Consider the following 24,752-nt stretch of genomic DNA (forward strand, 5'->3'; position numbering starts at 1 on the left):
AATCTTGATCCTCGTAGCATCTGTTCACATACCCTACATGCATCTGTGTCTGTACTTGTACACATACTGGTTGGTGACCGGTTAATATAGCTTTAAGTACATAATCTATTTAGAATGTTATGGCTGTATTGTACAATATAATCACATTATACCATTCACCTTTCAAGTCTCCCCTATTTTCCTCATAGATTGTAAACTTGCAAGCAGGGCCCTCACTCCTTTTGGCATCTGAGTTATGTTTTTCTGTAATGTCTTTTTGTCTATACAAGTCCCCGCTAAAATTGTAAAGTGCTGCAGAGTATGAAGGTGCTATAAAAATAAAAATGATTACTATTATTACTGGTAGAAAGTGTAATATATTAGAATATTAATGTTCATGCCATAATTTTAAGGACAAATAGTTACTGTACATTCATAACCTACAGCTTAAAGCTGACCATAGGAAATGCAACTTGGCACTAGATTGATCATACAAGCCACTGGGAAAAAATACAGAACAATGTGAAGACAGAATTTTTTTGCCAACTATGCTTCACCACTTTCTATTGTGGGCAGTCAGAATACATGCTCGACTTTATTGTGCAGCTCAATATATGCAGCCCAGACAAGCCAGGCTATTTATTCATTCTCTTTCAATCTGTGAGCTAAAACTGCAAATTACCAATTCCATACTAACAAAGCTATTCATTTTTGCTCGCTCGCTGTCTGCCACTAGGTGGTTACCCAGCAAGGGTTTCATCACTACTAAGTACATTGTATTATTCTAAGACCATATACAGAGCACATCTGACTGTCAGTGCACCCTGACACAGGCAAGATATACCTGACTGACAGACTGGTAACATAACTAACACTCTTACATAGACAAGTATATTATACTGGAAGGCTGGGCAGCCTCAATCGTCACTGTATATTAAGGAGAATGGCATGCACACCTACACAGATGACTATAAGACTGGCAGTGGGGGGCACAATATCACAGGTAAAACTGGTTGATGTGATGCAGAAAGGGAGGCGATTTTATCAATTCTAATTTATGACTGCCACTAGTGATGCATGATGGGAAAAAAGGGGTTCCCTTCTCTCTATCCAACTAGTGACTGCCACTAGTGATGTATGATGGGAAAAAGGGGGTTCCCTCCCCTCTGTCCAACCCAGTATCCAGCCCTCTTTGACAGTGCCTGTAGGATCCTACGATTTTGCGTGCCAGCCAACTGTCTAAGCGGTGGGCATGCCCTTGGTAATCAATCAGATGCAATTTATCTACAAACACAGTTCCCTTTTCACTACAAGCAGTTCCTGTTCCGCTACAACAATCTCCAACCTCACCCAAAATAAGTAAAACTGCGCTCTCAATGCCATCTTGCAAACCAGATAGAAAGATATTGAACCCAATATAAATTAGACGGCTGCCATTGTCCAGCATCAATTTCTGGTTATCACCCTGCAAATAGCATTAATGGACAACCACTCCTTCTTTGGCCTTAGAAAATCTAAAATTTGGTGGCAGACCCTCTAAATTTCTGTTGTGTTACATGCACTACTACATAGTACTGGATCGACAATCTAGGACCACGTGAATATGAAGGGGAAAAAGGCTTTGAAGTGAAGAATGTCTGACCAAATAATGGACAATATATACAGTATACCCATTTGTACTTGGCGATTCAGGCCATTAAATGAACAACGTCAACGACATACAAATCGATCGGATCTTCTTATCAAATTGCTTTTGAACTATTTGTTACAAATCACAAACCAACTTCAAGTTCCCAGTAAACATAACAGCAGAGTTTGGTGAGTGCAGAATGATCTACCCAACAGAGAAGTCATTAATGAGGATTTTGGCTTCCTGTCTCCTGGAGTAGAGGTTTAGCCACAGGCGCATTGTGGTTACACTCACTAGCATCCTCATTCTTAGTGCTATCAGCAAACTTGAAGGAGGATTTTGACCTCTTGAAACTGAGAATATCTGTGATTAAATTCTTCGTCATACCTCCACCAAGTCGGACCGCTGTGTAACTTAAGAGCCGAATAAATTGTATTGAGTTATGCTAATCAACCCATAAGGCATTCTACATCCTCTAACACTGAAAAGGCTGAAGCTAGCAAGCAAACTTTTTTGGGATCTTTGTTTCTCTTATCATCACTTTTTAAAATTCCCTCTCATTATTCGTTAATTAGTCAGGTGACAAAAAGGACTACTTTTCAAAGTACTCATTTTTGTGTCATTTTTGTAGTGTTTCATACACTTTGCTAGATATGTGCATATTTGAAAATGCCACACTTCAAAAATAAGTGTCCCTAAAAAGCATTCCTATCATCATTGAGGCCAATACCACTATAAACCAAACTGGGGGGGTCATCAGACACTGCTACCATTCCCAGTGGTAGCAGCAGGACTAGACGAGTGCTTTAACCTCTGGAACAGCAGGTTTGCATTTAAACTCTTCGTCATATCTCCACCAAGTTGTTCCCCTGGATGATTTATGACCGGAATAAATTGTATTGAGTTTCAAAAATAAATCCAAACCACATTCCAGTCTCGTTAAAAGTAAAGCGTCTACTAAAAAACCTGGAGTTAGTAACCTAATGTTTTGGTGACTCTTCTTTATATGATTTCTTTTTTCAAATTTTCTCTCATTATTAACTATTATTTGTTGGGTGACATCATATACCTTATGTTTGATAGTAGTTTTATTGTATTTTTTCAGACACTTCACTAAATACATACGTACCCAAAGATGCTACTCTAGAAATATAAGTGTTCCTGACAAGCATTCCTCCCAACATTTGTGCCTATACCACTGTCTCAGTTGGGGTACTAAACCAACCTGGGGTGTCAGACATTGCTTGCTTGTCCAGTTTAGCTAGTACATTTATAAGAACTGTAAGAATCTCATCTTCAATATTAACCTGGTTAACTGACCATGCATTGACACATAACTCATCAGACATTGCATCTTGAAGAGTAAGTGGACCAGGTGTCGTTTCTGGAAGACAAGTGGGGGCAGAGAGCTCCTGAAAAGAAACAAATTTCTGTCTACGGTTGAGCATCCTATACCACTTTCCTTTGCCTGACATTCCACTTTTTGTCGCGATATCATCTAGCGGAACAATCAGAGTTATTAAAAGATATTGTAAATGTACTAGAGTATGACAGAGCCCTGTCATGTTTGGACCTCTACAAATGTTCTCTGTGTTTCTTCTTGCCATGATCCTTTGATGGGCTGTGCTTGTGGTATCTAGCAGAATCTCAATGCGAAGAACCATGACACCTTTTGCGACTGTGGTCATATCACCATTGCTTGACTCCAAAATGTTAATTACGTGTTTAGAACAAATCAGAGATTGAGATTTAAAGTTTAGGGGTTGCCTAGGTAACTAAGGGATCTTGGACAGGGAAAATTGTGCCTATGAAGCACAGCATGAGGCTCGTCCTCCCCTACTTCATCAAAAAATTGGCCCTCTTGATAAGAGGTCCCAAGGGGGTTTTATGCATTTTTGAATATGCTTTTCATTTATTTATCTGCGAGCAATAGCTGAAACTGCAGGCAAACAATGCTGAGATGTGTGGGATGCACAGTAGTGGCAGGGAGAGAGCTTTTATTAGATGCATTATGGTAGCGAGGGGCTTGTATTGCAGTCACTGTGCTATCAGTGATTCAGGCACACATTGTGTTGCAAGTCCTGGATCAAAGAGCACATTATTCATACTTGACTGCCTAGCTGCCAGCACAGAGTGGCTGCATGCAACAGCACAGAGGCAGAGGGAGCTGAAAAAGCAGCAGCAGCTCTGGCATCGCAGCTAGCGGCTTGCATTAAGCAAGTGACTGAGGTTTTCTGGACGGGTTTTTTTTGTCACCAGCCTCAGAGATGACATGGGGGATCCAGGCAGAGTCATGCTAAGCAATCTTCTCCCTTAAGAGCGACATGAAAAATGAGTTATCCACCAACATAAGAGCACTGGACGTCACCAGGGCTAAAGCTGGGTGAGATAGGGCAAGAAGGAGAAGCAATTTTATTAACTCTGGGGCTCCTCCCCGCATTCCGACTGCCACCAATGATGCGTCGTACTAAGCCCGGGAAAAAGGGGGTGCCCTCCTCTCCGTCTAACCCAGCCCCCAGCTTTCACAGTCAGACGGTGCCTGCATGACTTGTTATGGCACCATAAATCTGGTAGGTTCAGTCCTGGCTGCAGCCTCTCGGTTTCTGGATGAGGGAGAGATGGAGGCAGCGCCGACCTCTGGGAGATGAGAGCCCATTGATGCCTTGCAGAACATGTAGACAGAGGCATCTTGCTGCACCTTTCCTCAATGGTAAGCCCATGTCAGCCTTCTTCTGCTGCTCTTCAATGTCAGGTGCATGTCTATGTATAGACCATAGCATTGTAGTGACCCTCTTTATGAACACGGCTGTAGTGCCACTTCTATTCATTCATGACGGCATGATGGAATCTAGATTTACAGATTAGGTACCAGGATTACTAGGGGTGATTATAATTGGCACATTACTATTGGCTCATGGATTCTAGCTGTGATATGAATAGGGAAGTATTCTGCATCTGCACCTGATAAGGAGAGTAAATGTCAAGGATAGTGTAACCAGCTATTCCTCTATGCATTTAGACCTTGGAAGCCACCTCTGCAGAGGCAGATGGCACAGACTCGTCAGGAAGAATGGACCTACCTGTGCCTACGATGGGTACTGATTTGGTTCTCCAGTGCAGACGTTTGGAGAATTGTATTTTAGTTTGTGGACATGTGTCTGGTCCATGAGATGCTTTTATCATTGCTGGATCTGATCTCTTGAGTCTTAGACCCATAGAAGCATATGACATGAGAGTAGGTGCATGTACCCATCGTGGTCTGTGTCCAGTTATACACTGATCCCTTCAGTGGTCAACATTGACACCAAATATTTCCCATTTTCTGGCTTTTTGTCTTTGTTTACTTTTTACGTGCTACTCTTGCACTGAAGGTTTGACATACTTTATTATACATTTTACCCAAAGGTTGACAAGTAAATCTTTAAATATATTGCATATTATGTTAATATGTAAGGTAATAATAAGGAATATTTAATGTGTGCCATCTATTTTTCACCTAATGCTGTCCTGGAAGTATTGTAGTAGTAAATAATAATAGTCATAATAATGGTATAAAACATCACTTTCATATGTACATTTTAAATCTAAATAAAATGATATGGCAAATACTATCAATAAAAAAATAAGAGTACTAGCAAAAATCAAATCCTATTTTATATGCACAGCACACTTTAATGCAAGTCACAGCTAAAGTTGGTATATTTCCATCTGCGTGGGTAAAATGAGCAGTCAGTGCAGACAAATTTTTCAATGAGTCTGGACTATAAAACACAGAAAACCTGTGTACAGGGCATGTGTTAGATCCCAAACGTATAGGGACTTTCTTTGCTGTAATAGGATAGGGCTATATACAGTATATAGCATCAGGTGACATTATAAAATAAGAAATAAATTATTCTCACTTGTAGTTCTAGCATTTTTGCTGGACCATGTATAAATGACTGTTTTGTTAGTCGTGCTTGTGGTCCGGTCATTGTTGCCATTGGTACTGATTGCTTTTACATGTGAACTGATCATTTTATCCTTATAAATGAAGAATTGAAAGTACAGACTCCCTATACTACAGTATATTTATTCTATGTATTCCACCATAGCCAATATTACTTCCCACTCCATTGCTCATCACATATTGCTTTGTGACATTGGGATGTAATGGTTCTGTTCTTCTCATACACATTTAATTCTATCCAAATTGTTAGTCTGTCCCAGTGAGGATTGGCTTCCAGATTATAATCCTCTGCTCTCCAGGTTGAGCTGTAGCAGCACGCTGTCCATCTAGATGGGTGCTGAAATAGGAATCATTTCTTCAGCTGGTTATACTATTATGCCTGCATTTTAAATGACTATATTGAAAGAAAGGAAACAATTAAGTCTTTGATTGTCTTGGAGTCCAGAGGAAAGTTACCATTCTGCGTTTCTCAATCCCCTTCTTTGGCTGCAACCTGCTTATATTTTATTTTGGCTTGAAAATAAAGTCTTCATTGTGCTCTGTGTTAGTGACTTCAATTAGAATTTCTGCATTGAAATATTCCGTTGTGACTGGTACTTCTTATTAGCAGTTTACACAATGGGATGTTTCAATTTGCGACATAACATAATAAAATGTTATTGTTTAGACAAACCAAAATCAAGATATCCATTAAAGGAAATTCATTGCTTGGGAAATTACAATATTTTGTTGATGTAAATGTAGCAAATCTGAATTTCTCACGTCATTTTTTTGGCTTGTGAGCAGATTTTTTATCTATTAAGGCTACGTTCCCATGATGAGTTTTTGGTGAGTTTTTTTGTCGGAAAAATGCAAGTAATGTATATTAGTTAATGGGTGCAGAAATCTGCAATATCAAAAGCTCATCATGGGAACGTAGCCTTAGACAACTCTGAAGATGGGAACTGGCCATAAACATAAGGTTTTTATTGGAGAATCTCAGACTTGAACAGCATTCCCCTAATATCGGTACAGACTGCCAGACAGCCTCCCAATATTTGCCCTCAGGGGAAATAAAGCTGCATACATTTGGTGTTTCTCCTGAAGATGAACAGAAACTACACAAGTCTGGTGGTCACTTATCACTCTTCTGTATTAGAATAAGGCTTTATTTACACTAGCAGTTTCTGTCATCTTCTATAATTGGAAGATTTCCTCTTGGTTCAGTCATTCATATCATTTTAGGGATGTTTCCCTTTCATGCTTGTGAAAAGGGCAGATCTCCTAAACATGGAGGAGAATGTTCTCTTGTAGACATTTTCAGGTTTTTGCCATTGAAATATGTCTAAACATAGTGATAGGGTTCTTAAAGGGAATCTGTCAACAATGTTTTGCTGTCCCATCTGAGAGCAACACCATTTAGAACCAGAAACCCTGATTCCAGCGATGTGTCACTTACTAGGTTTCTTTCTGTAGTTTTAGATAACTATTGGTTCACTCAGTGATAGCTCTGTATAATCTGAGGAATAAATCACAGCACTCCTGGTTGGTGCTCAAGTAGGGTCCAATGCCAATCAAATATATGAAAAAACTTGGCACTCAATATGCACTGAGGAAGGTCGTTTTGAGATCGAAATGTCTATTTTGTACTGGTTATATGGACTGCAATTAAAATCAAGAAATACGTTAATTTTGAGCTCTGTTTAATTTGGCCTATAACATTAACTACTTCAGGAGTGGGCAATTTTTTGTTTTTGCGCTTTCATTTTTTTCCCCTCTTTTTCCAAGAGCCATAATTGTTTTATTTTTCCTTCGACAGCCATATGAAGTCTTGTTTTTTTGCAGGATGAGTTGTAGTTTTGAATGGCATCATTCATTTAACCATAAAGTGTACTGAAAAATGGGAAAAATCAATTCCAAGTTGGATAAAATGGTGAAAAATTCTGCCGCTGTTTTTTGGGTTTAGTATTTACGGCATTAATTTTTTAGTATAAATGAACTATAAACATGATTCTCCAGATCACTATGATTACGCGATACCAAATTGGTTTGATTTTTTTGTTATTATTTAAGTGATGCAAAAAAAAAAATCTGAAGTTTGCAAAGAAAATGTTTGTTTTGTGTTGGCATTTTCGGAGATCAGTAAAGCTTATATCTTTCCATGGATGGAGCTGTGTGAGGGCTTGTTTTTTGTGTGCAGAGCTTGAATTTTCATAGATACCATTTTGGGGTCCATATGGTGTTTTGATCACTTTTTACCGTATAGGAAAATGGGGTGACTTAAAAATGCATTTCTGGAGTTAAGTATTTTCTCTTTACTGCGTTTACCAAACGACCTAATTTATTTAAGTGCATAAAATGTGACTTTTCCCAAATGTCGTATTTTTTGGCGCATCTCATTCCAAGTTCCTACCTGGAGTAAGGTTTCCAGCAGCGTTTTCAATTCAGTGCATTTTTATAACTTTTTAACAGATTTGTTACTTTTGGTGCTAAATAGTTTCAAAAACTGCTTAAAGACAGAAATGAAGTGATTGTTTTATTATATGCTAAATTTGTGAACTGTGCACTATTTAGAAGAATTTGGAGCAAAACACATCATAATCTAATTTTTATTTATTTTAAAAAAAACTTTTTTACATTTTCCAAAAAAATTTTTTTTACTTTATTTATTGGCTTTTAGGGGACTTGAACCTGTGATTGTCCAATGCTGTACATCAGTAGTACAATATATTGTATAAATGTCGGTCTCTTTTGAAGTTAAACATATAGCTGAGCTTCAGAGGATTACAAAGATAACAATGATTGGGGCCTTCAGCAGGCCCCTGGCTGCCATCGTAACCCATTAGTGTGCCTCAACCGCATCATGGTTTGTGCGTGCACTGGCAGTGACGTAAGATCAATACTGCTCTCAGTGTTCGTGGCTGTTGGAGACAGATGCCGGCTATTTAACACAGCCAGCATCTGCCTCGTGTTGAGGGAGCTCAGCTCCTGATCCCCATCCACACATGGTCACCCCAGTGCAGTAAGTACAGCTACGCCCATATGCACAATCGGGTTAACTGACAGCTTTCTCTCTACACTTTACATAGAAAATTGCCAATCAATGGTGGGTGCTAGGGATAGGCAGAGACTTTGAATTTCAAAGACTACATTGGTACAGGTTTGTTAGTCCTCTCAGTGATAATCAAACTACAGCAAGCAACCCAGTTAGTGATATATATCGTTCAATTCAAGGTCTCTGTCCCTACATTATACTGTTCTCGGATGTGGTAACAAAATCTTCATGGAGTATCCCTTTAATCTGCGATCTCCAACAATCACTAGAATAAAAGCCCTTCAGTTTTGTGTCCAGACAAGATACTTTTTTAGATTTAGCTCAGAGATCTCCAGCAAGTTGATCCCAATCAATGCATTTAAGTTTAAATATTAAAGTTCATTCATTTCACTGGCTAGGGTTTTCTTTAAGAACTTTTGATATTATGTCTAGTCACAAACTGTTGGTGTGATTTTTAGAATACTATTTATTATACTTAATGTATAAATGAAACTTTGATAGTATATCCATTACATGTTTAATTAATGTATTGCAAACTCCTTAAAATAATTTGAGGATACAAAAAACATACCAGCTTTTTTCCAGAAACAGCTCCACACCTGTCTATGGGCTGTGTCTGGTATTGCAGCTCAGCTCCATTGCCAAGAATGGGTCTGAAACACCACACACAACCTGTTGACAGGTGTCACAAGGTTTTTGTATGAAAGCAACAAATGTTTTCATATTTTGTATAACTATATACAGTAATTAGGTAAAGGAGTATTTCAGCTTGAGCAGAAAGAGTTTAATTAAAACTTGTAGAATTCTCCAATAATATCCTTTAAATAATTCATTACTCACAATTTTCAAGATCTCTGCCTGCAGTCATTCAGTAGGAGACCTCATTGTTTACCACTATGGTCCTGATTATCATACTTTCTTTAGACTTTTCTCTTTCATATCCAGAAGTTATTTTATAGAATTTATAAACATAACTATATGTCAATCATGCTTTCAGGCTGCAATGACCTAACACTTTGGGGGATAAAATATTTCCTACATGTATACATCAGGATCAGAGTAAATTTATATACACATGAATATTAAAATATCATCCAATACACAATACAAACCTATAGAAGTAATTTAAAGCTACTGTATGGTTACCAATATATTAATATTGATGTTTACACTTAAAAGTAATCTAATTTAAAGGGAACGTGTCATCAGAAAATTATCTATTGTTTAAATCACATTTTTAGGTTAAATGTACTTTTTTAAAATTGATAGTTTTTTTATATTTCAAATCATGATTTATATTGAAAATAAAACTCTTGCTATTTTTATACTGGCCACAAGATCTAATTTAAGACTCCTACTTCCTGTTGTGCACATGACAGACTGCCTCAACCCTTCCTTGGAATAGAAGCCTTCTGAGCTTCTAATCTGAGCATGCTTCTATAAGGGCAAAGGTAATTGTGAAGGGAGAGGGAGCAGATGAGCAGTGACATCATACTATAGAACAGGGGTCCCCAACCTGTAGCTCAGGAGCCACATGTGGCTCGCGGTCCCATGAATTGTAGCTCGTGGCTGTCTGCCAGCTTGGTGCATTAGCTCCAGGTCTAGCAAACAGATATGAAGAGCACATCTCAAAATGGTGAATTTTTTGAGTAGCCCTGAACAGAACAGCAGATCTGGATGCACATATACTGGTCTTAGGGGTTTAGAGATAATTTAAGCATGTTACACCGGAGATAGGATTATACTACCTGTTAGAGGAGGTGCTTGAAGTTGGATGTGACAGTGTGTTGGAAGTGCTTGATGGGAGAATATTGAGTGGGGGTATTGTATCTTGGTATTATGCTTTGGGGTGATTTCTGTGGAAAAGCTTTGATTTCATTATACCCGTAATGGGGGCTTTGGTTGCCACTACTATGAGGGTGATGGGAGCTGGATGGGGCTCGCGACCCTCTCTCAGAACTGTATATGGCTCGCAAGCCTCTCTCAGCTGATGAATGTGGCTCTCAAGGTCAGAAAGGCTGGGGACTTCTGCTATAGAATATGATAGATTCTGTGTTATCTACTATATATAGAGGTGCCACATTTGAATGTAATATTGTCTATGAAGTTAAAGAGACCACTGAAAAGTCTGTTTATAAAGATCAGCAAGTGTTTGTTTCTAGTATAAGTCTACAGTCTATTGTGAAAATGTAATATACTTACTGATCATCTTCTCCGGTTTCCAGCACTACTCTTGTTCTCTTCTGAGTCACGTGACAGTTCTTCCAAATCATGTTCGGAGGCCTGTAAGCTCCTGCTCAGAGCAGGAGCTGATACACCTCCTGCCAGTGTGCGATGCATAGATCTAATGCTCTGCAATACAAAAGCATTGCAGAGCATTAACTCAGCAACTGGGGCAGGAAAAGGTGATGTCCCATCTTGGAACAAGGTAAAAAAGTTAAAAAAAAAAGTTTTTAAACATTATAAAAATATTTAAAAAAAAAAATCACAAAATAAACAAAAAAAATTAAAAAATATTAATCTAAAAAATAAATATATGTGTATGTAAATATAAACAAATAAAGTATACATATTTGGTATCGCCACGTCCGGAAAGACCTGACCTATAAAACGTACTTCTTACTAGTTAACTTCAGCGAACACCGTAAAAAAAGAGTGGCAAAAAACTATGTTTTTTCATCATACTGCTGAACAAAAAGGGGAATAATATGAGATCAAAAAGCCGAATGGAAATAAAAATGGTACCACTGAAAACATCATCTTGTCTAGCAGACAACAAACTGCCATACCAGAAAGCAGAAAAATAAAAAACATGTAGCACTCAGAATAGAGTGATGCAAAAACAATTATTTTTTCTATAAAATAGTTTTTATTGTGTATAAGCACCAAAACATAAAAAAATTATATAAATGTGGTATCGCTGTAATTGTACTGACCTGAGGAATAAATATTGCTATCACTTTTACCACATGGTGAACTGCATAAAAAAGAACCCCAAAAACAATTCCTGAGTTGTTGAGTTTTGTTCATTCTGCCTCCCAAAAATCGGAATAGAAAGCAATCAAAAAATGTTATGTGACCAAAAATGGTACCAATGAAAACGTCAACTCGTCCCACAAAAAAGCCCTGACATGACTCTGTTGGCACAAATTTATAAAACTTATGGCTCTCAAAATATGGCGATGCAAAAATTTTGCAAAAAGCAATGATGATCCAGGAATTTGGCGCATCTACCTTAAAGTGATGATGATGGAAAGAACCCGTAATAGAGCTGTGTGCTCCAAAAATGTAATATTTAATAAAAACTATAACAATAAAAACGCAACATGTTTCTGCTACAAACAGCCTTCATCAGGTGTCTGTAAGAAAATGTAACATGCAAGGTTGTTACATCCATGACTCTAGTAGCACGAGCTGGGCACAATATATGGGTGCTACAATGGCAGATTTTAAATTTTCGCTCAGCAACATTCGCTGCTGCTTGTTTCTGGCAAACACCCATGGAGTCAAAATCGTCACTGTACCTGTACATAAAATCCCAGAGGGGTGTAATATCCGAAAAAGGTCACTTGAGGGGGGATTCTGCCTTTCTGGCACTTAGGGCTCTGTATATGGAGTCTGCAAACTATTCTATGATAATTTGTTCTCAAAGAGTCAAATAGCGCTCCTTGCCTTCTGAGTCTCGCCGTGTAGCTAAGTAGTACTGTATAGCCATATATGGGATATTGCCACGTTCAGTAGAAATTGTGTGACAAACTTTGGTGCCATTTTTACCCATTTTCGCATGTGACAATGTAAAATCTGGGACTAAAAAAAAATCTTTGTGGTAAAAATGTAATTATTTTTTCTTCACCGCCCTACAGTATAAAATTCAGTGACACACCTGTGGTGTCAATATGATCACTGCACCCTTATATAAATTCATTGTGAGGTGTAGTTTGTAAAATGAAGTCACATATGGGGAGGTTCTCCTGTTATGGCACCTCAGGGGCTCTACCAATGTGACATGGCACCCTCACACTATTCCAGTAAAATGTTCACTACAATGGCCCTCATTCTCTTCTAAGCTTTGCACTGTGACTGAAAAGTATTTTTTGACCACATATGAGGTATTGGCATACTCAGGAGAAATTGTATAACATTTTTTGGTCCATTTTTTCCTATTATCCCTTTTGAAAATTGAAAACTTGGGGGCCAAAGTAACATTTTAGTGGAAAAAAAAATTAATTTTCCATTAAATCAGCCCATATATTATACAATTCTGTGAATCGCCTGAGGGATAAAAATGCTCACTACACCAGTAGATGAGATCCTCAAGAGGTGTAGGTTCCAAAATGGGGTCACTTGTGGAAGTTTCTACTGTTTTAGCATATCAGAGGCTTTTCAAATGTGACATGGCATCCGCAATCTGTTCCAGCCAAAATTGCGCTCCAGCATTCAATTGGTGCTCCTTCCCTTCCGAGCCCTGCTGTGTGCACAAACAGTCATTTTTCACCACATATGGGGCATTGGCGTACTCAGGACAAATTTCACAATAAATTGTATAGTCAATTTTCTCGTGTTACCCTTTTGAAAATGAAACATTTGGGGCTGAAGGAACATTTTTGCTGGAAAAATGTTTTTTTTCTCATTTTCACGGCTCAATGCGATAAAATTCTGTGAAGCACCTGTGGATTCAAGGTGCTCATCACATCTCTAGATAAATTCCTTGAGGGGTTTCCAAAATATGGTCACTTGTGGGGGTTTTAGATACATCAGGGGCTCTGCAAACTCGACATGGTGTCCGCTATCTATTCCAGCCAATTTTGCGCTACAAAAGTCAAATGCTGTATGCCCAAACAATAGTTTTCCTCCACATATGGGGTATCAGCATGCTCAGGAGAAATTGTACAACAAATTGTATGGTTCATTTTCTCCTGTTACTCTTGTAAAAATGCAACATTTGGGGCTAAATGAAAAGGTTTGTGGGAAAAATTAAAATGTTTATTTTTTCCTTCTACATTGCTTTAATTCCTGTGAAGCACAAAAAAAGGGTTAATAAACTTCTTGGATGTTGCTTTGAGTACTTTGAGGGGTGCAGTTTTTAAGATGTCTCTTTTGGGTATTTTCTGTTATGTAGGCTCCTCAAGGTCACCTCAAACATGATGTTGTCCCTAAAAAAAAACAGTTTTGTAAATTTTGTTGAGAAATTGAGGATAAACTATTAATCCTTGTAACTTCCTAACAAAAAAAAATGTTTCAAAATTGATGCTGATGTAAAGTAGACAAATGTGAAATTTTACTTTTTTATTTTTTTTTGTATAGCATGGCTGTGAAGAACCGGGGTCTTCCGTGGGTGTAGCGCTACTCAGACAAAACAGAGTGAGGGTAAAACAGTGTGGCAATACTTTATTGAGACAACAAGCGGACAATAAACACATAGAACAGTCTCAGCAAATACCCAAGATGGTACAACATTACACAGTCTCACCATTCCTTCTCCGCCCGCCAGGGATAGAACAGCTGCGACTTTGAAGACTTCCAGGGCTGACTACCTCAACCAGTGGCCCCCCGCTTCTGGCGGCCCCCACAGAGAGGAGGTAGCAGCAAGCTTAGGAAGCAAGCAGTCCATCGAGGTACAAGGCTAGGAGACCTAAGGGTCCCACCCTTGCCTCTCTGAGAGTTTCCATGGGGCCAGGTGACCAGTGGGTCCCTCCTGGCAATTCAAATGTCTCCATGGGTTCTAGGCGACTGGTGGGTCCCTCCTAGCATCCCCAAAGCAATATATCCATGGGGCCAGGTGACTTGTTCGTCCTCTCCTGGACTTACCAAAATGTATTCATGTCTCTCTGATGGTTAATGGAGCAGATCCGAATCTTTCCAGTCATAGCTGGTACCCTTAGGCTAGAATCATATAGAATTCAAATCTGTGTATCTTTAGGTAATGCCATGCAATCCATCTACTGTCCTGAAGGATGTCTCTCATTCTCCTTCTAAGGTATTTCTGATGCACCATGATTCTCTGTCCCAAGACTGACTGCTACAAAAACACATGTCCCTTCTGCTTCTCTGTGCTCAGCTCTCTGAATGGCCAAACTGCTCTCATCTTCCTCCCCAAAGCTAAGTGTGCATTAGTGGAGGTATCTTTCTCAGGTCGACCACATCACCTGGGTCTACATGTGAGACTCTCTGCGGTGAAGGCTCCTCCGGAACTTCTTTCAACACTTACACAATGGGCCTAGACGATTTTTGACAGTTAAGGCTTTTTGTCTTTCCTCGCATAGTATTTAATACTGTTATAATTATAGGTTTTTAAGAGTGTGACAGAGATTCAGGTTTTTAATTAAATTACATAAAAAAACCTTAAAATAGAATTTATATTTGTCTAGTAGGATCTTTTCATATGTACCAATGCCTTTTTAGTGAAAATGTGCTGGGGCTAAGGCATAAATAGGGTTTGTAAAATACTTTATTAATCACTATTATCATTATTAGTTTTATTAGTTATATTTTTTACAGTTTTTTCCTTTTCTTTATCTTTGCATTTTAAATTATCTTCCTCATTTGGGGGTTATAATTTATTTATGTATTATGTATTCATTTTTACAATACATTTTTTTCTCTAACTGAGACAGTTATGGCTGTCCTGGGTGTACTTAAGTTAGATACACCAGCTCTCTCATTCAACAGTTCTTGGGCTCTCCAGGACCAAAGGAAGCTGGCTGACACCTATTGAGACTGAGTTGCTGCTTTTGGTTACATGTGTACACAGCAGTTTCTGAGCACCGCCTGTCAAAAAGGCAGAAATTGTAAAAAAAAAATTTGGATCAGATCTGTCTCTCACATCCAAGTTCCTGACCTGTGAGTGCACAATCCTTTGAGTATTTATCTATTTTACTCACTTATATAGCGTCATTAATTCCATAGCGCTTTAGCCATTATTCGGCAGTGACATGCTTTCCCAGTGTTGCAGATTAAAGCCCCTTAAAGGGAATATGTTAGCAGGTTTTTGTTATCTAATCTGAGAGCAGCATGATGTAGAGACCAATATTCTGATACCAGTGGTGTCACCAACTGGGCTGCTTGCTGTAGCTTTGATAAAACCATTGCTTTATCAGCATGAGATTATCACTAGAGGACTAGTAAACCTTCTGCCAGATAGTCTTCCAAATTCATGAGCTCTGAATAATCCCACCTCCACCACTGATTGTCAGCTTTCTGCCTATGCACAGTGTACACAGAAATCTGTCAAATAGTGGTTTGGGTTGGTTGATACAGGGCTCAGTATTCAGAAATATTTCCCTTTAACTTTTTGCCATAAAACACATAGGGGAGCTCAGATATTTACATTTGTGTAAATATATTTAAAAGAACATTAGTCTATTTATTACACATCAATATACTGTAAATACACACTACAGTTGCAATTGTTGTATTTACTGGAGTTGACAGTGTCCAGAATATAAATCCAATAAACCTCCTATTTTAAATGAGATCACCAGATTTCAGAATATAAGCAGTAAACATTTTATATAGATCTCTTAGACCTGATAAGACTGCCCTACCTATTTTGAAAATCCATGTCACAAAGTCTATATAATTCTTTGTGAAAGTTTCCATTCCTAGTATTAAAATTGGTATTTTTGATTATTTGGTTCAGCTTTACTTGGACTCAGTGTTAAGGGTTGACTGTGACTTGCAGGATTGCTGCTTCCAATAGGTGGCGCTATAGAGTACAAGTCCTCTTTTTCTCCGAAGAGGCAATTTGCATATTAAATTTCCCAGAGGAGCATTGCATGGCGAATAATCCTCCTTACCTCGACATGCCAGAGCTGGTGTGTCACTCTCCATAAGCAGAAACGTTACCCCTTAGACCTCAGTCCAGAGTCTCCCACCTAGCCAAATCAGTTCTCAAACTTTGCACTGATGAGGGCCAACAGCCCCGGAACACCATGACTGCAAATTAAGATTCTGATTTGGCTTTTATCCTAAGTCATATTGCACGACTCGTTAAAGGGTTGAGTGTGACTTGTAGGATTGCTGCTTCCAATAGGTGGCTCTATAGAGTACAAGTCCTCTTTTTCTCTGAAGAGGCAATTTGCATATTAAATTTCCCAGAGGAGCATTGCATGGCGAATAATCCTCCTTACCTCGACATGCCAGAGCTGGAGTGTCACTCTCCATAAGCAGAAACGTTACCCCTTAGACCTCAGTCCAGAGCCTCTCATCTAGCCAAATCAATTCTCAAACTTTACACTGATGAGGGCCAACAGCCCCGGAACACCATGACTGCAAATTGAGATTCTGATTTGGCTTTTATCATAAGTCATATTGCACGACTCGTTAAAGGGTTGAGTGTGACTTGTAGGATTGCTGCTTCCAATAGGTGGCGCTATAGAGTACAAGTTCTCTTTTTCTCTGAAGAGGCAATTTGCATATTTTAATTTGAGGATTATCACCCCCCAAAAAACAGATACCATAGTGCAGATGGTGTGTCTTGGTTTATTTACTAGTGATAAGAAGAGTGCGACTTGGCTGAACGTTAAAGGACACTACAGATGAGGACATGGCATTTGTAAGCATATTGTGGTGGATTCACATCGCTCTTGACTGGCAGCTGCTATAGCATAAAAACTTACATTACCTGTAACTCTATCTTCATTGTATATTAAATAACATGCAAAGATTTCAGTGTGCAATATATAGGCTGCACAAACTGTCCATTAAAGGTATGCATGCGGAAGCGATCAGGTAAAAGGCGGGAAGACATCCAGAAACCACAATGGAAAGACTATAAAAACATTATATATTATTAACTTAAATGATTAATAGCTTAATAGTGCTATGATTAAGTGCTATGCACTTTATCATAGTACTCTTCAACGTATTACCCTTAAAAATGCTAGCCAACCTTCAGTCGTAGGGCTGCACAGTATCATGTCGGGGAGGTGACGTCATTCCACTTTATTGCTATAAAGAGAGAAGAAGCATCAGATCACAGTGGGGGTCACAGGATGAAGTTACTTAGCCATAAGGCACGTTGGATCTTTACTTTAGTAACCAGGGACTGGGCATGTTTGGATTATATATGTGTTTAGATGTATCCTTATTGAGGATAAAACAATGGTAATGCAAATACTTTATGTATGTAATGATATAAGGTGCACTTTATTTTTCTTCCATCTGTTTGATCTCAGAACAATAGAAAAAAAGAATATCATGTTATTATAATGTTTTTCTGACCATGGTGCTTATATTGTATGGTGTAGTTTTTTTATGTCATTTCTGGATTCTAATGTTGTTGTGTATATATACATTTATTAAGCTAGGTATATTAAGCAGGCTTTGTATTGGCTGTTTTGTCGATAAGGGAGGAACACAAAAATGGGGCCTAAATATGTTTCAGTCAATCTATAACTAAGAATGGTTAATTTTTGAAATGCGTAGGCGGTGTGTGGAATTGGTGTTTTACCTGTATGTACCAAATAAAGTTGTACGTTTTTAAGCAGAGTAGGCTGTAAGTAGATGATCTATACTATACTAATGTCTGTCTACTCAGTGGGCTCACGCTGGATCCGTGCCACGACTATAAAGCAGGACTGTGCCGCGAATCTAGTGTTTGTTAGTTTATCTATAACCTAACTAATGTTACATTATCCTCCTGTGTTTTCTGTATCAGCCCGTGAATGGGACACATTAAAAATAATGAGTACATCATTTCTATACAGCATTGCAGCATTATCATATTTCCATTTTCCAACGTAACCTGAAATATTCCATTTTTTACATATTTTCCTGGAAACATTTACCTTCTCAAAGTCATTTATTCTATAGGTAAAGTGCTACCAATTAGGACAATTAGTTATCCATTTCTTTAACCCCTTAAGCCCCGCAGGTGGTTTGCACGTTAATGACCGGGCCAATTTTTACAATTCTGACCACTGTCACTTTATGAGGTAATTACTCTGGAACGCTTCAACGGATCCCCCTGATTCTGAGATTATTTTTTCGTGACATATTGTACTTCATGACTGTGGAAAAATTTCTTCGATATCACTTGCGTTTATTTGTGAAAAAAATGGAAATTTGGCGAAAATTTTGAAAATTTTGCGATTTTCAAAATTTGAATTTTTAAGCCCTGAAATCAGAGCGATATGTCACACAAAAGAGTTAATAAATAACATTTCCCACATGTCTACTTTACATCAGCACAATTTTGGAACCAAAATTTTTTTTGTTAGGGAGCTATAAGGGTTAAAAGTTGACCAGCGATTTCTCATTTTTCGTGCAAAATTTATAAAACCATTTTTTTAGGGACCACATCACATTTGAAGTCACTTTGAGAGGTCTTTATGACAGAAAATACCCAAAAGTGACACCATTCTAAAAACTGCACCCCTCAAGGTGCTCAAAACCACATTCAAGAACTTTATTAACCCTTCGGGTGCTTCACAGGAATTTTTTGAATGTGGAAGAAAAAAATGAACATTTAACTTTTTTCACAAAAATGTTACTTTAGACCCAATTTTTTTTATTTTCACAGGGGTAACAAGAAAAAATGGACCCCAAAATTTGTTGTGCAATTTCCCCTGGGCACGCAGATACCCAATATTTGGGGAAGAAACACTGTTTGGGCGCACGGCAGGGCTCGGAAGGGAAGGAGCGACATTTGACTTTTTCATTGTAAAATTTGCTTGAATAATTAGCGGACACCATGTTCTGTTTGGAGAGCCCCTGTGTGCCCAAACTTTGGAGCTCCCCCACAAGTGACCCAATTTTGGAAACTAGACCCCCCAAGGCATCTATCTAGATGCATAGTGAGCACTTGGAACCCCCAGGTGCTTCACAAATTGATTCGTAAAAATGAAAAAGTGAAAAAAAAAACACTTTTTCATTTTTACGAATCAATTTGTGAAGCACCTAGGGGTTCCAAGTGCTCACTATGCATCTAGATAGATGCCTTGGGGGGTCTAGTTTCCAAAATGGGGTCACTTGTGGGTGAGCTCCAATGTTTGGGCACACAGGGACTCTCTAAATGCAACATGGTATCCGCTAACAAATTGAATGGAAAATCGGCTCAAATTGTTAGCGGACACCACATTGCGTTTGGAGAGCCCCTCTGTGCCCAAACTTTGGAGCTCCCCCACAAGTGACCCCATTTTGGAAACTAGACCCCCCAAGGCACCTTTCTAGATGCATAGTGAGCACTTGGAACCCCCAGGTGCTTCACAAATTGATTCGTAAAAATGAAAAAGTGAAAAAAAAACACTTTTTCATTTTTTCGAATCAATTTGTGAAGCACCTAGGGGTTCCAAGTGCTCACTATGCATCTAGATAGGTGCCTTGGGGGGTCTAGTTTCCAAAATGGGGTCACTTGTGGGTGAGCTCCAATGTTTGGGCACACAGGGACTCTCTAAATGCAACATGGTATCCGCTAACAAATTGAATGGAAAATCGGCTCAAATTGTTAGCGGACACCACATTGCGTTTGGAGAGCCCCTCTGTGCCCAAACTTTGGAGCTTCCCCACAAGTGACCCCATTTTGGAAACTAGACCCCCCAAGGCACCTTTCTAGATGCATAGTGAGCACTTGGAACCCCTAGGTGCTTCACAAATTGATTCTTAAAAATGAAAAAGTGAAAAAAAAAACACTTTTTCATTTTTACGAATCAATTTGTGAAGCACCTAGGGGTTCCAAGTGCTCACTATGCATCTAGATAGGTGCCTTGGGGGGTCTAGTTTCCAAAATGGGGTCACTTGTGGGGGAGCTCCAATGTTTGGGCACACAGGGACTCTCTAAATGCAACATGGTATCCGCTAACAAATTGAATGGAAAATCGGCTCAAATTGTTAGCGGACACCACATTGCGTTTGGAGAGCCCCTCTGTGCCCAAACTTTGGAGCTCCCCCACAATTGACCCCATTTTGGAAACTAGACCCCCCAAGGCACCTTTCTAGATGCATAGTGAGCACTTGGAACCCCCAGGTGCTTCACAAATTGATTCGTAATAATGAAAAAGTGAAAAAAAAACACTTTTTCATTTTTATGAATCAATTTGTGAAGCACCTGGGGTTCCAAGTGCTCACTATGCATCTAGATAGGTGCCTTGGGGGGTCTAGTTTCCAAAATGGGGTCACTTGTGGGGGAACTCCAATGTTTGGGCACACAGGGACTCTCCAAATGCAACATGATATCCGCTAACAATTTGAGCCTACAATTTGTTAGCAGATATCATGTTGCATTTGGAGAGTCCCTGTGTGCCCAAATATTGGAGCTCCCCCACAAGTGACCCCATTTTGGAAACTAGACCCCCCAAGGCACCTTTCTAGATGCATAGTGAGCACTTGGAACCCCAGGTGCTTCACAAATTGATTCATAAAAATGAAAAAGTGGTTTTTTTTTCACTTTTTCATTTTTACGAATCAATTTGTGAAGCACCTGGGGGTTCCAAGTGCTTACTATGCATCTAGATAGGTGCCTTGGGGGGTCTAGTTTCCAAAATGGGGTCACTTGTGGGGGAGCTCCAAAGTTTGGGCACAGAGGGGCTCTCCAAACGCAATGTGGTGTCCGCTAACAATTTGAGCCGATTTTCCATTCAATTTGTTAGCGGATACCATGTTGCATTTAGAGAGTCCCTGTGTGCCCAAACATTGGAGCTCCCCCACAAGTGACCCCATTTTGGAAACTAGACCCCCCAAGGCACCTTTCTAGATGCATAGTGAGCACTTGGAACCCCAGGTGCTTCAAAAATTGATTCATAAAAATGAAAAAGTGTTTTTTTTTTCACTTTTTCATTTTTACGAATCAATTTGTGAAGCACCTGGGGGTTCCAAGTGCTTACTATGCATCTAGATAGGTGCCTTGGGGGGTCTAGTTTCCAAAATGGGGTCACTTGTGGGGGAGCTCCAATGTTTGGGCACATAGGGGCTCTCCAAACGCAACATGGCGTCCGCTAACAATTTGAGCCGATTTTCCATTCAATTTGTTAGCGGACACCATGTCGCGTTTGGAGAGCCCGTGATGTGCCTAAACAGTGGAGCTCCCCCACAAGTGTCCCAATTTTGGAAACTATACCCCTCAAGAATTTTATTAAGGTGTATAGTGAACATTTTGAACCCAGAGGTACGGCACAGAATTTGTTTACATTAGGTCATCATATTGAATAAGTTGTCATTATTCTTGAGCGCAAGTGCTCGCTACTTGAGTTTGCATCGGGTACTCAGGTATGCACCATGTACAGCGTGTGCTTGAGTGACATGCTCGAGTCCCTGCTCCGCATGTTTCACGGTTATTAGGCACCCAAAAAAAACCATGCGGGGATCGCTCGTGCATGGCAGGCAATTCCTGTAAAGTTTTTTGGCCGCGAAGCATATGGGGCAGAGACTCAAGCATGTCACTCAAATACCCACGATACTCAATGCATACCAGAGCACCCGATGCAAACTCAAGTAGCGAGCACTTGCTCTCAACACTAGTCACCATATCGTCATCTTTTTTTCTTACTTTTGAAAAAAATCCCAACCCCAGCCCTAGCCCTAGCACAACCCTAGCCCTAGCACAACCCTAGCCCTAGCACAACCCTAGCCCCAGCACAACCCTAGCCCCAGCACAACCCTAGCCCAATCCTAACCCAAGAGTTTATTTTTGACGCCGTTCCTTGTGCGGTATAAGTGATTAGACGACTTTATTCTTCGGGTCGGTGTGATGACAGCAATGCCAGAATCATATGGGGTTTTTATGACTGACAGCTGTCACACACTAAAAGACGCATTTTTTGTAAAATCTAGTTTTTGCATCGCCATATTTTGAGAGCTATAATTTTTCCAGATTTTGGCAGACAGTCATGTGACGGCTCGTTTTTTGCGGGATGACTTGACGTTGTTATTGGTGCCATTTTCAGGCACGTGACATTTTTTGATCGCTTTCTATTCCGATTTTTGGAAGTCAGAATAAACAAATACCAACAATTCAGGAATTGTTTTTTTTTTTTTTTTTTTTATTCTGTTCCGCGTGTGGTAAAATTGATGAGGTAGCTTTATTCTTCGGGTCAGTATGTTTACAGCGGTACCACATTTGTATAATTTTTCTATGTTTTGGCGCTTATACACAATAAAAGCTATTTTATAGAAAAAAATATTTTTTAGCATCGCTTTATTCTGAGAGCTGAAACTTTTTTATTTTTCGGCTGATGGAGCTGTATGGCGGCTTGTTTTTTGTGGGACGAGATGACGTTTTCAGCGGTATCATTGTTATTTATATGCGTCTTTTTGATCGCGTGTTATTCCACTTTTTGTTTGGCGATATGGTGATAAAGCATTGTTTTTTGCTGCGTTTTTTTTTTTTTTTTTTTACCGTGTTCACTGAAGGGGTTAACTAGTGGGACAGTTTTATAGGTCAGGCTGTTCCGGACGCGGCGATACCAAATATGTGTACTTTTATTGTTTTTTTTTTATTTTTTTTATAATAATATTTATTGATGGGTACATTATATTTTTATTTTTGGTGTATTATTTTTTTTATTTTTTTATAATATTTTTGCACATTTTTTTTTTTTTTTTCCACTTTCAGATAGTTTGTACACCTTATTACTTTGTCCCACTCTGGGACTTTCACTTTTTTTTTTCTGATCGCCTGCATGGCATAGGAATGGAGCACCATCCCTATGCCATGCAGGCTGTCAGAAGTGCACAGTGTTAAGATTGCTTGGAGATGCACTGCGCATGTCCAAGCAATCTTCCTGCTCTCTGGTGACCCGGATGTTGTCATGACGACATCGGGTCGTCATGGCAACACCCGGGAAGCCGCTGCAGTCTGCGCTGGAAGCCGGAAGAGGAGGTGAGTATCGCCGATCACCTCCCCTTGCCCCCGCAATGCCGCGATCGATTTCGGTCGACTTCGATCGCAGCATAGCGGGGGTTAATGTGCTGGGAGCGGTGCAGGACCGCTCCCTGCACATAGTACCGGGTGTCAGCTGTGACAATCAGCTGACACCCGGCGGCGATCGCGCCCGCACAGCCTGTGTGCGCGCGCGATCGCCATGACGTACTAATACGGGTCTGGCTCTTAAGTCCCAGGCCACAGATGCGTATTAGTACATCAAATGTTATTAAGGGGTTAAAGACATAGCTAACAGGAACCAGCTCTCATTAAAATTATTGGTGCATTTGGCAAACTTGTACTGTGAAGAAAGTATCATTTATACTTAATGTTTAAAAATATGCTGAGTACTTTCATATGGCTCATATCTTTTACGTTGAAAGTGTCTTTGTATTCTAGATTGTTAGTTCAGGGTTTTACTGTTCATTGCATCTGCTCTGCTATATATTATATTTATGAAACTGTGGTAGAGATATTGCACATTAATAATAATATGTCACCCACCATATGCCATCTGGTATATCCCACATCATGATAGATGACCATGTATATCATCTTTTCAGATAAGCGGTTATGTGCTTTTAGGGTATAGTACATAACATATTTGCTCACATCCACTTCACATTATATTCCTGTATTCTGATCCCATTTGGTCAAATTTGATATAACTTCATCTTTTAGATGCCTCTAATAAAATATTTTTCTCTTTGTCAACTTTTGTTGGTTAAAGAAGCACTCCCATCAATGTTTTTATCCTCAAACTATTTCAATAATCATATTATACAGCACTGTGTTCTTACAATTGCCCATTTTCCCTTTCTACCCAGTTAATTCTTCTCTTTTCCATTAGGTCCATGACATCGCATGATTAAAAACTGAATAGCTGAATCCTTCTAAGCTCTATGTAGAAAGAGGAAGTCTATTTTCCCTGTATGAGTCACTGCAAAAGTCCCTGGCATGGGGAGGAGCGAGGCAGCTGGGTCAAGAGTTGTAGAGGGGAATGATAAATGCAGGGACAAGAGACTTCCTGTTTCTACAGGGAACAGAGAAAAGAGAAGTATTAGCTGGGTAGAAAGGCAAAATAAGCAATTGTAAATACACAGTGCTATATAATATGATGATTGCAATATACTAAGAGAATAAATAGTTTGATGGGAGTGCATCTTTAACATTACAAAATAGAATGTATTCGTTCTGTCATAATGTTTTTTTTCCGCAAATAAATAAATTGAAAAACATAAGAATGACTCATAATGATTGTACAATGAAAGCCATTAGTGGTATTTAATACACTGTAAAGATA

General features: G+C 39.2%; 1 protein-coding gene across 1 annotated transcript in view; it reads left to right on the top strand.

The window, feature by feature from the left end:
• Positions 1-3,667: 3,667 nt before the first annotated feature.
• FUT9 (fucosyltransferase 9) overlaps positions 3,668-24,752 on the top strand; it is a 321,966-nt gene continuing 300,881 nt past the window's right edge. Inside the window, exon 1 of the mRNA XM_073675728.1 lies at positions 3,668-4,319. The gene's annotated coding sequence lies outside the window, so the exon portion shown is untranslated. The remainder of the gene's footprint in view (positions 4,320-24,752) is intronic.

The sequence above is a fragment of the Phyllobates terribilis genome, unplaced genomic scaffold (assembly GCF_046119375.1).
Source record: "Phyllobates terribilis strain yellow unplaced genomic scaffold, ASM4611937v1 Scaffold_3__8_contigs__length_932513732, whole genome shotgun sequence".
NCBI classification, from domain to species: domain Eukaryota; kingdom Metazoa; phylum Chordata; class Amphibia; order Anura; family Dendrobatidae; genus Phyllobates; species Phyllobates terribilis.